The sequence below is a fragment of the Sitophilus oryzae genome, unplaced genomic scaffold (genome assembly GCF_002938485.1).
Source record: "Sitophilus oryzae breed Bouriz unplaced genomic scaffold, Soryzae_2.0 scaffold_1189_pilon_pilon, whole genome shotgun sequence".
NCBI lineage: Eukaryota > Metazoa > Arthropoda > Insecta > Coleoptera > Curculionidae > Sitophilus > Sitophilus oryzae.
In genome coordinates, this window is record NW_022145825.1 from 45,165 (window position 1) to 60,976 (window position 15,812).

Below are 15,812 nucleotides of genomic sequence, written 5' to 3' on the forward strand. Positions count from 1 at the left end.
ATCTCTCCATCCTTGACATCACCATTACCAAAGTTCATAGCACGAACGGTTGTCGTCTCCGCGCACTCAGTGATAAGGTGTTCTGGTGTTTCCCCATTTTCCCTACACAATCTGCATTCGCCGTTGTTTCTCAGCTTCAGCCTACTGAGGTGTTCGCTAAGGAGACAGTGTCCTGTTAAAAACAGGAAAACTATCTTTGATTTTTCCGGGTCGTAAGTTCTGAGGAACTTTTTCGAGTGTCGTAGACCGTTATAAGACACCCATTCCAGGTTCTTCAGTTCCGCTTTCAGTTGGTTCCCGCTTGGAAAAAAGAACGGTTCTGGTCTAGTTAATAGAGTGTTCGCTACTTTTCTAGCTAGATCATTTGCTATTTCATTGCCTTGTATGCCTTGGTGAGCAGGCACCCAGAATAGGAGGACTTTATTTTCTTTGCCTATTTTGTTGAGCTTCTCTATGCATTCGTTAACCAATTTCGAATTGATGGTTACTGAGTTGATCGCGTTTAGTGCTGCTTGACTAACAGATAAGATGGATATTTCCGATTTTCGATAGTGCTGTCTAAGATAAATTGTACGCATCTTTCGATAGCATAGATTTCTGCCTGAAATATGCTATGTCCATTGATTCGGAGTATTTAGTTTTCAACCCAAATACTCCTATCCCTGTCCCTGCTTTGGTTTTGGAAGCATCAGTATACCACGTTATTGTATGGTCTTTTACATGCTAAGCAAACGTTTCTTCCTTCCAATCCCTTTTATTCCTCAATACTACAGTGAGGTGTTTCTCAAAGTTATACATTCTTGGTACATCATATACTGGGAGTTGGAGAAGTGGGATTTCCTTTTTGAGGGTGTTCCAAGCCCCTGACCTGAAATGTTTTTCCCAGTATTGTTTCGTCAATGACCATTCTAAGCATTGTTGTACTGGCATAACTACCTACGGCAATGTGCAGTGGTGTTAGCTCTAGGATGATCCTCATTACTGCTGTTGGCTATCAAGTAAGTATCAATTATTTTATTAACTTTTTAAGCAGTGGTCAATCATAACAAAATAAATTATGTTAAACATTTACTTTATGTGTGTTTCTAACAGGACTATCTGTCTCCTCAACGAACACCTCAATAGATTGATCTAAGAAACAAGAGCGAATGCAGATTCTGTAGGGAAAATGGGGAAACACCTTATCACTGAGTGCGCCGTGACAACAACCGTTCATTTCATAAATTTGGTACAGCTGATGTCCGAGATTCCTCTGTAGAGTCGTCTCAGATACTGGCTTTTGTCAAAGCGCTGAGACTGTATGATGAGTTATAACTCGTTATACCTCAAAATAGGGGAATACACAATAGATCTGTAAGGTCGGGGTGATTAACCATCCCCCTTTCAAAACATTCTACATTCTAGTGCTATTTAATGATAATATATTAGACTTCCATATACAACAAAAGTACCACACGATAAAAACTTATACAACAAAAATAAAAACTTTAATTTAAAATATGTTATTACTTACCCCATACTACGCCTATGAAAAGGCTAAGAAACCAAGGAATTAACATGACGATATGTCAGGATATGTTGAATTTTGTCTTCCTTCAAGGACCTGAAAACAAAAAAAGCAATTAAGAAAAAATTAAAAAACTCTTACAACGAAAAAATATATTTAAAAAGGTTTATTCTGATATTTTGTACTTCAGATATATCTAGACTAGCTTCTCTAGCACTAAAAGTAAGGGATAATATTACTACATAAATAATTTCTTAGGATGACGTCCATCCATGCAGCTTTATTTAAATTGTTATTTTCTCTTCTATGCATGCAAACAAGTTAGAATCATATTACAAAAGGTTTCCAACAAAAATCCCTTTCAGCAGGGATCCTGGGCAAAATAAATTGCCCCATAAACATGGAAATGCAGAGGAGGATGAAGACAGGACAGCAAAATAAATAATTCTATTAATTTGGAATTTAAAACGACTTAAAATTTCAACTTTATTTTGTTACATATTCATTCAAAGTATAGTATAAATTGGAAATAGATACTTATAGGGCTTTCTTTTCTTCCGAAGTGATTTATATTATTTTTATTAACAAAAATAACTGGTGGGTAGATCTTACTCCTCCTTTCTACTAGTCAAGGAGGCAATGGAATTTTTTGTACTTATTTTCTCAGCGGTTGAATATATAATAGTTTGTTCGGATGGTTACATTAAATGTTCTATAATAGGAAAGGAAATCAATTTTGTGTGGCAGAACTGGTAATGTGTTTGGTAGGCAGTGAACAAGAGTGGCAGAATGCAGTGGGACTTATGAAACATTTCTGAACGTGAGACATAGTGTCTAAGAACGCCACTGTAATGAAGTAATGCTAGTGAAGTTGGGTTTTTTAGTCGGTAAGAATCCGACACTATCCGGTAAAATATTTATTTGCGGAATGTCTTAAGTAAAATTTTAATAAAGAAAATAATCTGATTTAATCTACCACAGATCTATTACACGACGTGAATATTATTTACCACTCTATAGACTGCGAACTGGATCAAAAACGAAACGGAAAAAATTGATGCGAAGTGCCATAAGCCGCGTAAATCCCCCGCTACAATTAAGGAGCGTCGTCGTTTCTGAAGCCCGCGAAAATTAATTTTCATGGAAAATGACGCGGGAAAAAGCCAATAAGCGAGACAATAAAGCTGGGAAAGGAAGGGTTGGCGTGTTGCTCGTGTTTTTATAAGGCCGTAAAACGGTCCTAGCCTTGTTTTTGTCGTTGTTTGAAACTGGTACAGGATTTTAGAAGATGATCTGTATAATTGGATGTTAGAATATATTTTTTATTTATCTGCTTAACGAATATTTGAAGATTGATGTAATTTTATATTGTCTTTCGTTTAGTCAACATGTTTATTTTTTATCAATGATGACGTGTCTTGATAATTTCCATTCGAAATATTTTGGGGACGGTTACTCGTAGTGATTTTACTAAGTGACATTTTTTTGGTTGTACTCCAACGGTCTAAGACATTCGAAAAAGTTCCACGGAACCGAGAAAAATCAAAGGTTTTCCTTGATTTAAGTAAAAACAATCTTCGGATTGTCCACGGGGTTTCTAACAGAACACTGTCTCCTCGATGAACACCTCGGTAGACTGAAGCTGAGAAACAACGGCGAATGCAGATTCTGTGGGGAAAATGGAGAAATACCAGAACACCTTATCATTGAGTGCGCCGAGACGACGACCATTCGTGCCATGAACTTTGGTAGAGCTGATTTCGAGGAGAGAGCTGGCCTCTGTGGAGCCGTCTCAGATACTGGCTTTTGTTAAAGCTCTGTGACTGTATGATGAGTTATAACTCGTTATAACTCAAAAAAGGAGGACGCACAATAGATCTGTAAGGTCGCGGTGATTAACTCTCCTCCTAAAAATTCTACATTCTACAAGGAACATTTTTTACGTAAAAAATGGTGGAAATATATGTTTTTTTCACTCAGTAGTAGTTTTATACAGACGAAAAGTTATTACTCTTCAAAAGAATTAAAAAAAAAACAAGTAGGAGCTATATTGACACACGTTTAAATCAAATTTCTTATGTCAAAAAACATCCAGACACACACTGTATCTTAGAAACGAAGTATTTTAGGATATAAATTTATAACGAGTTAAAAAAACTAAGCTTCTTCGAATACAATTCGGGCCCACCGTATAAATCCACTGACGTGAAAAACTAATCGAATTAGTAAGTATACAAGTGAGTAATACAAGTAAACTAAGATTTAATTTAATCCTTGTATCTATTTTTAGTATGGTCATATAGTAATTCTGTATCCTTTGTAAGTCTTCTAATATGCTGTATTAATAACTTTCTATATAACCTTAAAGAGTTAGAATTTATTCTGAAAATAAATTTTTATTTTTGTGGTACATTTAAAAAATATCTAATATGTTTGGTTTGGTTGCCCCCCGAGGGCCCGGGCCGTATTTCCATTTTTCTATCATATGCTATCGCGAATCAAGCAGAATCGGGCGATCCCGAACTAAGTTCTTATATATCACATGTCTTCTTAACTATTTAACTAGCACACGCTATCGCGAAAATAACTTATTACTTTACACTTGTTCTTGTGCAATTTTGTAGCTGTGTTTTCCTTTTTATTTTGCAAAATAAAAATAACTGGAAATATTTGATTTTTCATTAGAGCATTAAATTTGACAAAAAGGAAATTTGCTGTATCACTGGATTTCTGCACCATCGAATAGAAATAATAGAACTAAGCTAGTTGTAAAAAAAAGAGCATGAAAAATTATACTGGCCAAACTAGTTAACTCAAAATCACAAAAACTCTAGTTACCTAATGGTTGTATTAAGCCATTAAGGGGACGATAAGGCAACTGAGTTACGAGAGGTGCCCGAAACTGCCACTTTTTTTAAATCACCCTGTAGCTCAGTAACTAAGGGGGCCATGACAAATCCTCTATTAGGACATCTCTCATTTTGTCAAAAAGTAGCCGACTATTGTGAAAACCTATTCATAATGGCAACAAAACACATTAAAATGGGATACCCTGTAGGTACAAGGTATTTGTATTGGTATATTATCGCACACTGCATTTAAATTCAATTTGTTCTTGCTTCAAATAATATCGCGACTATATGTGCTTGTTATGACGGCAATTCCCAATACTTCTTTCTTTTCGTTTATGTACCTATTTACATTATTTATTTTAATTTAGTTAGTTTTGTTGTTGTTTTTTCTTTTGTTTTATTTATTTGATATTTTATATGTTTTGGGTTACATATTCTGTGTTGCAGTAATAAATAATACTATATAAAAATTAATTTGATAATGTTATTTCTAACCTATATAAGTATTGAAATATGTACGTGTAATAGGGGGCCCGGTAAAATTTTTGCACACAGGCCTGTGAGTCTGTGGTTACGCCACTGGAGGCGACAAACGCTATATGCAATCTACTTCCATTTAAATCCCGAATAACTTATGAAAAGGAATACAAAAATTTTAAAAAATGGAAGCAATTAAAAAACGTGCGAGAAGAAATAAATTTTTTAAGATGTACTCGCTGTTAAAGTATCATTTAATCTACCTTTGCGGTTAAAGTACTATTTTATCTACTATTTTTGATAGATATAATTAGACAATTTTAACAATTGCTATGGAAAAATAAATAAACACAACCTTCTTAAGGCTAAATAAAGAAGAGTAAGAACCGGGTAAAGACGTCTGGGGCTTAACGTCACGAAAATTACCATCAATTGTCCTTCCCCAGCCGTCTTTGACGCCGTTTTTTTTTCGGTTGTACGATATTTCCAATGTTTAAATATTTTCTTCTTGTTTACACTTGACTACCAGTATCGATAGAATTAATTAAAGCGATAACAAACAGAAAAAAAAGAAAAATTTCTTTGCGTTTGTTGCAGACATTGTTCTACTCCGACCCAGCGCTGAACCCGTCAATACAATAAATCGCATCTGACAATAGACCCGTTTAAATCATCGCTTACGGCCTCTATTTTCTTCGTTCTAAATTTTCCTTTTTTTCCTGCGTCCGGAACACTTGTATCGGGTATTAAATGATTGAAGTCTGTTACTGTCAGACTGTTTTCGCCGGCTAAGTGAGCCGCAACCGCAAGAAGAAAACAAATTGAAATTGCTTCAAGTTTCTGATGGAAAAACGACGTGGAAAAATACGGAAGAGAACTTAAACTGAATTGTGTTTTAGCGCCGAAGCGCGTTAGGAACTAATCGAGTTAAAGGGTGGAGTTAAAAATTAAATTCTTCCCGCTTGTAGAGCAAGAGTTTCCTTTTATTAGGGTTCATCATAATAAAATACTCCTATTCTCGCCTAGAGGTGGGAATTCTAGTTCCTTGGGAGAAACTAGTTCCTTAGTTCTAGTTCCTCCAGAGGAATAGTTCCTTGAACTAGGTCTTTAGTTCACAATAGTTCTAGACTATCATTGACATCCCCCTTGCTTGCTAATGCGTTTCGTTGTCAGTCAGAACTATTTACAGTATGATCTGTATAATTTTTATAGTGTACGGAGATATAACGAGACGTGTAATTGTGTATGTTAAAAACATATAGGTAAGTTTTATTGCAGATAGAAAAAATAAAAAACTCAAATAATAATTTAAAAAACTATATCATAAATCAATTGGAGCAAATATTACAAAAATTTTACGAAAAATTGCATTTTTCCCCTCTTCAAGCTTTTTGTTTTTGTCTAAAAATTCAGAATATCTACTTCGTTTTCTAAGATATTTCTTAATTTTAGGGACCTAAATCGAAACATTCCCATAAAATATTTCAAAAACAAACTAAAAATCAAAAGCAGTATCCACGACAATTCTCTGTGGTAATTACGCCGCGCCGGCTGTGGCAATAGACAAGGCCGAATCCATCGTCGTCGCCTTGTATTATATCTCGGATCTGCCGACTAAATAGATTCCCGTGAACCAGTCTTTTAATAGTTCCTCTATGTCCGGATCCGATAACATATGGCTGGCACTCCCCACGCATGCCTAGCATCAATCGCTCTGGCTGATCCATACGTAAACTAGTCTTTTATTTAGTTCCTCCAGTTCCTTTAGGTCCGGAGCCGATAACATACGGCATACGGTTGGCACTCCCCACTCCTGCCTAGCATCGATCGCGCTGGCCCGATCCGTTCGTACGTAAACTAGTCTATTTAGTTTAGTTCCTCTAGGTCCGGATCCGATAAGGTACGGCTGGCACTCCCCACTCCTGCCTAGCATTAGGCTACGGGCGCTAGCCGATCCGTCGCCGTCGCATATTATTCTATATCGGTCACAGTCTCGATCCCGGAATAGGTCCTGAGGAACTAGTTCTTTGAGAAACCAGGAACTAGTTCGTTCACGAACTACACACCTCTATTCTCGCCAGTACACCAAGCGATAGAATGTAATGGAAAAGCAAACGAAATAGCTAGAAAAGGAGTGAACAGTCCCATCAACTAGACCACAACCGTTCGGCTTCCCTAGTTCCCTAAAACAAAATAACACACCATTGTAAACTCTTAATATTCGCATAAACTAAATTACATAGGATTTTGCCACTTTTTATAAATATTTTTTTTTTCTCTCGTAGCCATGACAATCATATATTCTTATACAAAAAAGGTCCCTTACAATTTATCGATAAACCTACTCCTTCAAAAGTTATTCACGATTAAAATTAACCACTCGGCAAATTGCTAAATTTTTCAACATTTTTAACAAAATTATGATTATTTTTGAAAAATTTAATCTATTATTTAAAAAAAAGCAATTTTCATGATACCACGAAAAAAAATTTTGAGTCATGGAAAAGAATAATTGAATGCATGACAGGTAGTTAATTCTAATACTTATTATTTTTCAGGTTGTATTCTTTTGCAGTACTTAATTTTATGTAAGTTCAGGTAAATTTCTGTTATTTTCCTAACATTTTTTTTTCTATTGAGTTGACGATTTGAATTTATTTTTACAAACATTCTTGCCAACAAAAAAAAATCAAAATCCAACTAAAAAATGTTTCCAAAAAAATCCTTTATGGGTATTTCGCCACTGCACTGCAAGAAAAATCTACAAAATAAAATAGTTATTTTTTGTAAACACTTCTGCGTTAAACCTAAACGGACACGAAGTTATGTTTACAGTAATAAAAATTTGCCTAAGAAAGAAAAAAATGCTTAACGTTTCGGAAAGTTTATCTCTTTCCGTCGTCGGAAGCAAAAAAATACAAAGAATAAAGAAAAAAATTCACAGATTTTGCAACATGCGCAACCATCATAGGCGTATTGAAAATACCAGATACAAGTCGGCGGTTGTCGGCAGTCACCTGTTTTTTTTTACATTTTATATTAATTTGTGACGTCATTTGGAAGAGCTCAATAGAAATATAAAGAACTAAACCTTGTTTGGAAAGCAATTTGACATTCGTGACGTCACCACTCCGGCAGTCTATGGTGCGTCCAGACCTGACGAGCCGAGCGCGAGACGAGAGCAAGACAAGAGCGAGATAAGCGCGAGACGAGAGCGACACATTTTCTATCCATTTTTTACGCCAACCTGACACGAGACAAGCCGAGTGGGATCATAGTGAAAGAAAGCCAAACACATATTAAATTGCAATTGAATATAACAAACGATGGCCAAATAATAACGCATACAGTAATAAATTTTTGTATCTTTAATATGATATTCGGTCTTTAACATGGTATTCATCGTCGGTTTTCCCCCCTTCGGCTGTTTTTCCCTTTATCCCTTCCACGACGTTTTTTTACATAATGCGTTTTTTAACGTTTTTAGAACAAAATGTTAAATAAAAAAGTTATTGGTAAGGTTAAGAAGCACATTTTAACATTACTATAGATATACAGGGTAATTCAAAAAAGTGTTGAGGATATAACATATTTTCTATTGGGAATACCCTATTTTTTATTTTATTATTGGGTTATACATACGTACAATTCGGTAACTTTTCTTGTCATTTTTTGATATTATATATCTAAAATTAATAGATGTTGTAATAATTCAATTTGTTTAGAGAAATGTTCGATTTCGGTAGGGTAAAAATTATCAGACATAAAATTTGTAAATTCTATCAGAAAAAATGATAATACATACGGTGTACGATTTAAAAATTTGAGATTTCTTAATTTTAAATGGTCGAAATTTATAAATCAGACCTAACATCTCGCAGTCGGGCGGGCCTACCAACAACACGTCCAGACTTTCGAGCTTTCTTAGATCGGCCGTTGGAAAAGCGACAGGGGACGGATAGCAACGAGGCTCCGTGGGTTGACTCGCGACGCTCTCGCGAGACTCGTCCACACAGCGAATTTGGAATTTCTCGCGCTCGTCTCCCCAGGTTTGGACGCACCATCGTATCGCTGATCGCCATTCGCAACGTTAAATAATTTTGATATTTAATTTTTATCGTGATGGCTTTTTATGAAAGTGTATACATAGAATTAATTGCATTAATTTGCAATAGCACTTCGAACCCACAGTTTTGTTATGGAGCCAGATTAGACCAATCAGAATGAGTATTATGTTACCGTAAAGCCCGAATATTGGTTAAACGTAGAGTTGCCCACGTAGGAGCCCGAAATATACCCAAAAAGTGGGTCAGTTTCGGTTAAGTTTAGATTAGGTCTATATTTTTATTAATTCAAAACCAACTAAAACCTAATTCTAATCTAACCTAAACTCACCCCCTTCTTTTGCATATTTCCGGCTATTACCTGGGTATTCCTAGGTTTAACTAATATTCGAACTTACAAATGTAAATTTATGGAGGGCCCATAAATTTAAATTTGCCGTACAACAAAATTTCACCAATTTTCTTAATAAAATTAAAAGTTATAAATCATACTATTTTTCATAGAAATGATGGAATAAGGATGAACGGGGTGCCGGTAGACCAAGAAGATACTTGGAATGTAAGTGTTAATTTATACACGAATTGAGTTGCCTCACAGTATGGGCATATTTTGAACCCTTACCGTGCATAGTTACTGTAGATAAAAATAAATTAAAATATAGTTGGCTCCAACGATAATTTAGTTTGCAGCTTCTTTTCATCATACCTAATAAAAAAACCACGACAACCACTACTTATAGTATGTACCTACATATGTATTTTTAAACATCATTAAGAGATTTAAGTATAAAAAGGTGCCCATAATGTGAGTAGCGGCATTGACGGTTTTTTGTTATGAGGAAAATAAACAGCAAAATATATTATCGACTGCAGCAACTATGTATTCCTAGTTTACATTCAGTATGTCCAATTAATATGGAATATTATACCTATACATACTTTTAAACATTTTCTACCATTATATTTTGATAGTTAAGTTTTTGAAATTATTTGTTAGCTTCTTAAACAAAACAGACCCATAATAATTCAAATCTTTATCATCCAAGACTTTCAAGAATTATGAAGTAATCTCACGTTCAATCAATTTTTTTTAAATTATTGCATGCCTTAAGTATTTGCAAAGTTAAGAAAAATATTTCTTTGCATACCTTGCAATTAATATATTTGGTCTAATTTATCAGTTCTGCATCATATCCGAAATTCAGATTGTGTGTGACACAACGAAGAGTGAACGTGCAACGTGAAAAACAAGAAAAATGGCAAGTAAAAAAAATGTAAAACTTTAATTACTAATTACACAGTCCTTCCCTTGAGTTTTTCTGCCTAAAATCTATATTGCCTTCCCTAAGATTTTAAATATAAATGATTAATTAATTATTAAATCCATAATTATATTAAAAAATAACACTTACGAAGTTAATAAATATTAACTATCTCTAGTTAATCATTTAATAATTATTCTGATAAAAACACGCTGGATTTTTTATTTTAGAAATCATACAGGCTATAATCATTAATATGACTATATGTATTAACAATACTTAAATTAAAATTTATTTGAAGGAATGCTACTTGAAGTATTAACTCGGAAATAATTATTAAAAACTGCTCATCGCGTTATCGATGTCTGGCTGATTGGCCGTTTAGGGTGGTTTAGGTATCTATAGTTTGATTTCAGATAATGCAGATTTTAATGTGCCATTTGTGGTTTTTTTATTGGAATTTTTTTACATATTTGGTATACTCTGTGAAGTGCTTATGTCCATTTTTCAATTATTAAAGTGCCTATTTAGATACATTTAAAATTAATTAATTAGTGTATAGTAATTGAATTATACAATATTCAAACGGTAAAAACTATCAACTTATCCAAATAAATATTTGACAACGCTTTGGATTCATTTGTTTTAACGCCTGTTGGCGGTGGAAACCATTCTTTGTCCTAAGTTGATAGTTAAAAAAATTATAATCATATAAAAAAATATGGTTATTAGTCTAAATTTATTATTTATGTGATTCTGCTCTTTCTCGTATAATTTGCCCCTTATTTCTCATACGGAAATAGTTAGATTTAAATAGCCAAACTGTACCTAAAAACCCATGCCTTGACATATTTTCTTTTAAAATAATATCGCTTTCTTTATCCGCCGGTCCAGACTCGACCTTGCCCCATTCAACTTAAGTACGTGTTGACAGGCAGGTTATTGAACCCATGTTGCTTCTAGCATGTCGTTTTTTCAAAGATGGGTCCCATATAAACGCGGCCAGAAGTATTTTCAATACTAAAACTATTTAAAATATTTTAATTCAACTACTCGACGACCAAGGGCAAACCAGGTAACTGTTACTACATCTAAATCAATCTCTAACGCTGATTGACGCCAATTCCTCCCAGATTTACTCCAAGATAAACTGTCCTAATTCGAGCAAACTAGCTTCAAAGCTCCTCGTAAATTCATTAGATTCAGCTCGAATGTAAAGGGGAACAAACCTTCATCTTTATTTCCCCCATTTTCATTTGCCCCTTCTCCCCCTACCTGTGCCAGCGACGCAGAATTAATTAGAAATAAAGCACAAATGTGCCTGAACAAATAAACTAACGAATTATAAATTCTGCTCTGTGCTGCTTTCTCTTATTATTTCAAATTACGCCAATCAGATTTTCAGTTTGTTGATGTTCTTCTGGATGAAGGATACAGCCTGAAACTTCTTACTGTTTAGTTAGACTTTCGTTCAAGTTTGTAATTTTAGTATTGTTTATTAAAATGGTTCATATTCTTTAGAATAATTTAGTTAAAAGTGATGGAGAATAGTTTCATTATGAAATAAAATATCATGCACCAATATTTTGAGGTTGTAGTAATCCGAGCAATTTGTTACAAAACCGTATAAATTATATATCATTGAAATCACAAAACTTCAATCTATTTCCGTATTGTAACGGAATTTTAAATTATGATTTTATTTTCGAGAACATTTAGTCCAAACATAAGGAATGTTTTGTTGATATTTGACCATCAAAATCTTAAAAATAAAGAAGCTGTCTAAAATGTGCTACAATACGAATATAGTATAATCCTTTATCTTTAATTTTCTTCTTCATTTGTCTAAAAATACCTAGACAGTTTTACATAAAACGTTAAATGCCGAACGCGTATTTTGCTACTTTTTTGGACTAGTGAAATTAACTCTTAATCTTTTTATTCAAAGGTTTCGATAAGTTTTTTATCTATAATCAGTTTCTAGGTGATTGAAATAACTGCCAAAATCGAATCAATTTCAAATAATTCACCATCCAAACAAAACAGCTCAAATAAAACAATATCCATTTTACATCCGCCTAGTTATACAAACGTGAATGTGTCGTTTTTGTGTGTGGTGCATAGCCAAACCAGCCCGATAAAGCCCCTGGCCAAACAAAGAACAATTAGGCCGTTAAACAAAAGTAAATAAAAGGACAAAAATGGAGGCCAGATAACCGAAGCTTCATTCCACTAAATCTGCAAGTATTTCGCGTACGTACAGGTCTTGAATAAACCAGATAGTGAATGTTATAAAAGCTTTTGTGGTAAAAAAATGCACAAGCCAGCCAGTATACTGTCTGGCTTTTCGTGTGCACGGTTTCGGAAAGAAGGAGGAAAAACAAGAATTCGGAATTTATGTTAAAGTTTATATTTGCCTTTTCTGCTGGCAGTGATATGCGGGTTTTGTTCATGGATAGAGTTTAGCATAAAAATAACTGCAATAGATTTAGTAAAAGTAAAAGTATATTTCTGGGTCTGGAAACGTTCTATCCTTTTTTAATCTTTCTACAATTAGTGTCAATTTTTGACAAGTCTCATGTCAATTTTTTAGTAAGTGAGGTCTAGAGATCGAACTCATGATTGTCCAATTGTTTCAATTCGATTGTTCAACCGACTAGATAAAATACTTTAAAAATGTGCATTCAGAAAGAAAAAATATCTCGAAAATTATCTAAACAAACAATTTTTTTTCTTATCAGTGAAAAGCATCGGCCTAGTCGGCCTTGCGAAATTTGTCGGGTATTTACAATGGTCGAATTGAATAATTACCAGCTTTTATAGCATATCTAATAGACAAAAAGTATCTGGTCGATTAGTAACCAATTGGCACAGTCCGAAAATTGTCGATTTTTATTTTCTCTGTTTTTATTGGTCTCTTCAAAATTCAGAGTAACAAAAAATAATTTTCTGTAGTAACAGACTGTGAAATACGCCCCGCCATCTGGTGCTTTACATACATGAACGTCTTAGGTAGAGCTACTTTAAAAATTCATATACAAGGGTAAAAGAAACATAATTTCTCTTAACTGTTTTTCAAATAGTCCAATATAAACGAGATATTTTACATTAAAAATTTAAAAAAAAAATTTCTGTAAATTTTGAGAACCACTGGATCATTTATAGGTGTTCTTTCTTGTAAATTTAATCTACTATCTTTGTTGCCATATTATGAAAATATTACGTTTTTTAAATAAAAATTGTAAAAATTTCCAAAATTTTTTTTGAAAAAAATATAAGTAATTTTATATTATTATTACAAAAATCAACAGTAGGCGGGTAAAACCCGATGAGACTATTGAATCACATAATCACATTTATCTATCACAGTTGTAAAAATAAATAAATAAATATTGCACTGCGTACATTCAATTAAAAAACACACACAAATCACAGATCAAAATTAACATCACAGTTTACGACATGTAGTGAATAAAAAGGTTGTTCCAGCTCTTCATTTCCATATCAAGTCTATTCTTAAATGTATCTACACTTGTAGCATTCACTGTATCATACTGGAGCCCGTTCCAGCTATACACTACTCTATTTGTAATAAAGTTCCGCTTTAAGAGCTTATTACAGCGTTCTTTATCCAATTTTTTGTAATGTCCCCTAAGGTTGTGCGTTTCACTGATATGGAAGATGTTCATGACGCATCCATAGTAGCCACTTGTAATCTTGAATGTCTCGATGAGATCGCCACGAATTCTCCGTTCACAAAGAGTTGTTAGACCAAGCCTTTGCTGTCGATCCTCGTATGGCAAATTCCTCATCTCCAAAGGAATCTTAGTGACCCTCCGCTGAACACGCTCAAGCATTTCAATGTCCTTGGCATAATAGGGGTTCCATTGTGCATATTCAATCTTTGGTCCAATGTATGACTTATACAATTTGAGTATCATCTCGCCTGATTTGTTTGCAAATGCTGTTTTTATTAAGTAGATCATTCTTCATCATCATATTAGCTTGTTTAACTATGCGATTTATATATATATATATATATATATATATATATATATATATATATATATATATATATATATATATATATATATATATATATATATATACATATATATATATATATATATTCCCACTTCAGATTTTCCGCAATTTAAATGCCCAGGTCTTTTTGGTGTTGCACAATTGAGACTTCTGTCTGCTCCAGATAGTATCGTTGATGTGGGTTATTAGGGCCAATGTGGAGAATGGTGCTTTTTTTTCAGTGGCATTTTCCAGATATTCGTCCACGATTTAATGGTTGTTAAGTCTTCTTGGAGCAATTTTTTTTCTGTTAGAGGGTTGCAGTACACATTTGTATCGTCGGCGAAGGATGTATAGTTGGTTTAAGTCACTCAAGTAAATAATAAATAGTAGCGGGCCCAATACTGAGCCTTGTGGCACACCACTGTGAACCAAGTATTCGTCAGAAAGTGCTGATCCCACACGCACCTGGAAAGTACGGTCTCGCAAAAATGAGTTTATCAATGCCAAGATACGTCCCCTAACACCATAATGTTCCAGCTTGCATATCAAGTAATCAGTTGGGATTTTGTCAAAAGCCTTCTCGAAGTCTAGGTAAATGACATCCGTGGGTTGCATGATGTCATGTGCCAAGGTCCACTGCTGAAGCCTGGATAGGAGATTGGTTGTTGTAGACCTCCGAGGAAGGAAACCATATTGTTCAGGTGGTATCACTTGGTTCGCCAAAAAGAAATCAGTTAGTTTATATAAAAAAATATTGATACATTAGAGAATTTTTACTAAGAAACTTCTAAAATTAATATATAAACGTCTTCCAAGACATTTTCGGAAACTAAACATATTTGAAGGTAAAACAAGCTTTATTCCTAGAGTTCTGTGCATCGCTAGAGTTTCCAAACGAGTTCATCGAACGCAGAACGACAAATTCAACGAACTTGTTGAGCGGATAATTGGAAAGATAAAGTTTTACTGTCTGCCAAGTTTTAATAACGGAAAACGACCGAAGGAATTAGATAAAACACAAAGTTCGAACCGACAGAATAGACCGATTCAGAAGAGAAGTAAATAAACGTAGGAATCATTCTCTTTGTTCTTTCCTCAAAAGAAGAATTTTCAAAGTTATTTCATTTGGATACTCTCCGCTGTATCACCGCAGCTATTCTTTAAGATATAACTGAGAACGAGTCGGACAAGTTTTTAAGTTTATAATGGCCATAAATTTTAAGTAATACGTTTCAACGTCCCGAGAAGTTTTCTCTTATCGTCATCGGCAAAAATAAATTAAATTATTTTTCGTTTCAAATCGTGTAGCGGTGCTGTCTGGTAAGGTTTGAGACTAGAATATTAAGTTAAACTTGTTTATTTTGTCCTCAAATATTTAGTAACTCTAAAAGGTAATCACCGCAATTATTGAGTTATAACTAGTGATGGGAAAAACCGATTAATTTCAATAATCGAGTACTCGAGTGTCAAGCGATTGCAATAACCCAGTGATCACTCGAGCGAAAAATCGCTCATATTTAAAAATACGGTTTTTTGTCCGTCGCATGTTGTAAGAGGTTGTAAGTACTCGTTAACGCCAAGCGCCTAGCAGTAAGCTGCGTGCGCAGGGCATATATTCTTTCGG

The 15,812-nt window shown here is 34.2% G+C and overlaps 1 long non-coding RNA gene across 2 annotated transcripts in view; it reads right to left on the minus strand.

Moving 5' to 3' along the window:
• Window positions 1-1,512: 1,512 nt before the first annotated feature.
• Window positions 1,513-15,812, minus strand: part of LOC115891626 — a 171,505-nt gene continuing 157,205 nt past the window's right edge. For both annotated transcript variants that reach the window (XR_004051888.1, XR_004051887.1), the window contains one exon: window positions 1,513-1,603. This is a non-coding gene — a long non-coding RNA (uncharacterized LOC115891626). The remainder of the gene's footprint in view (window positions 1,604-15,812) is intronic.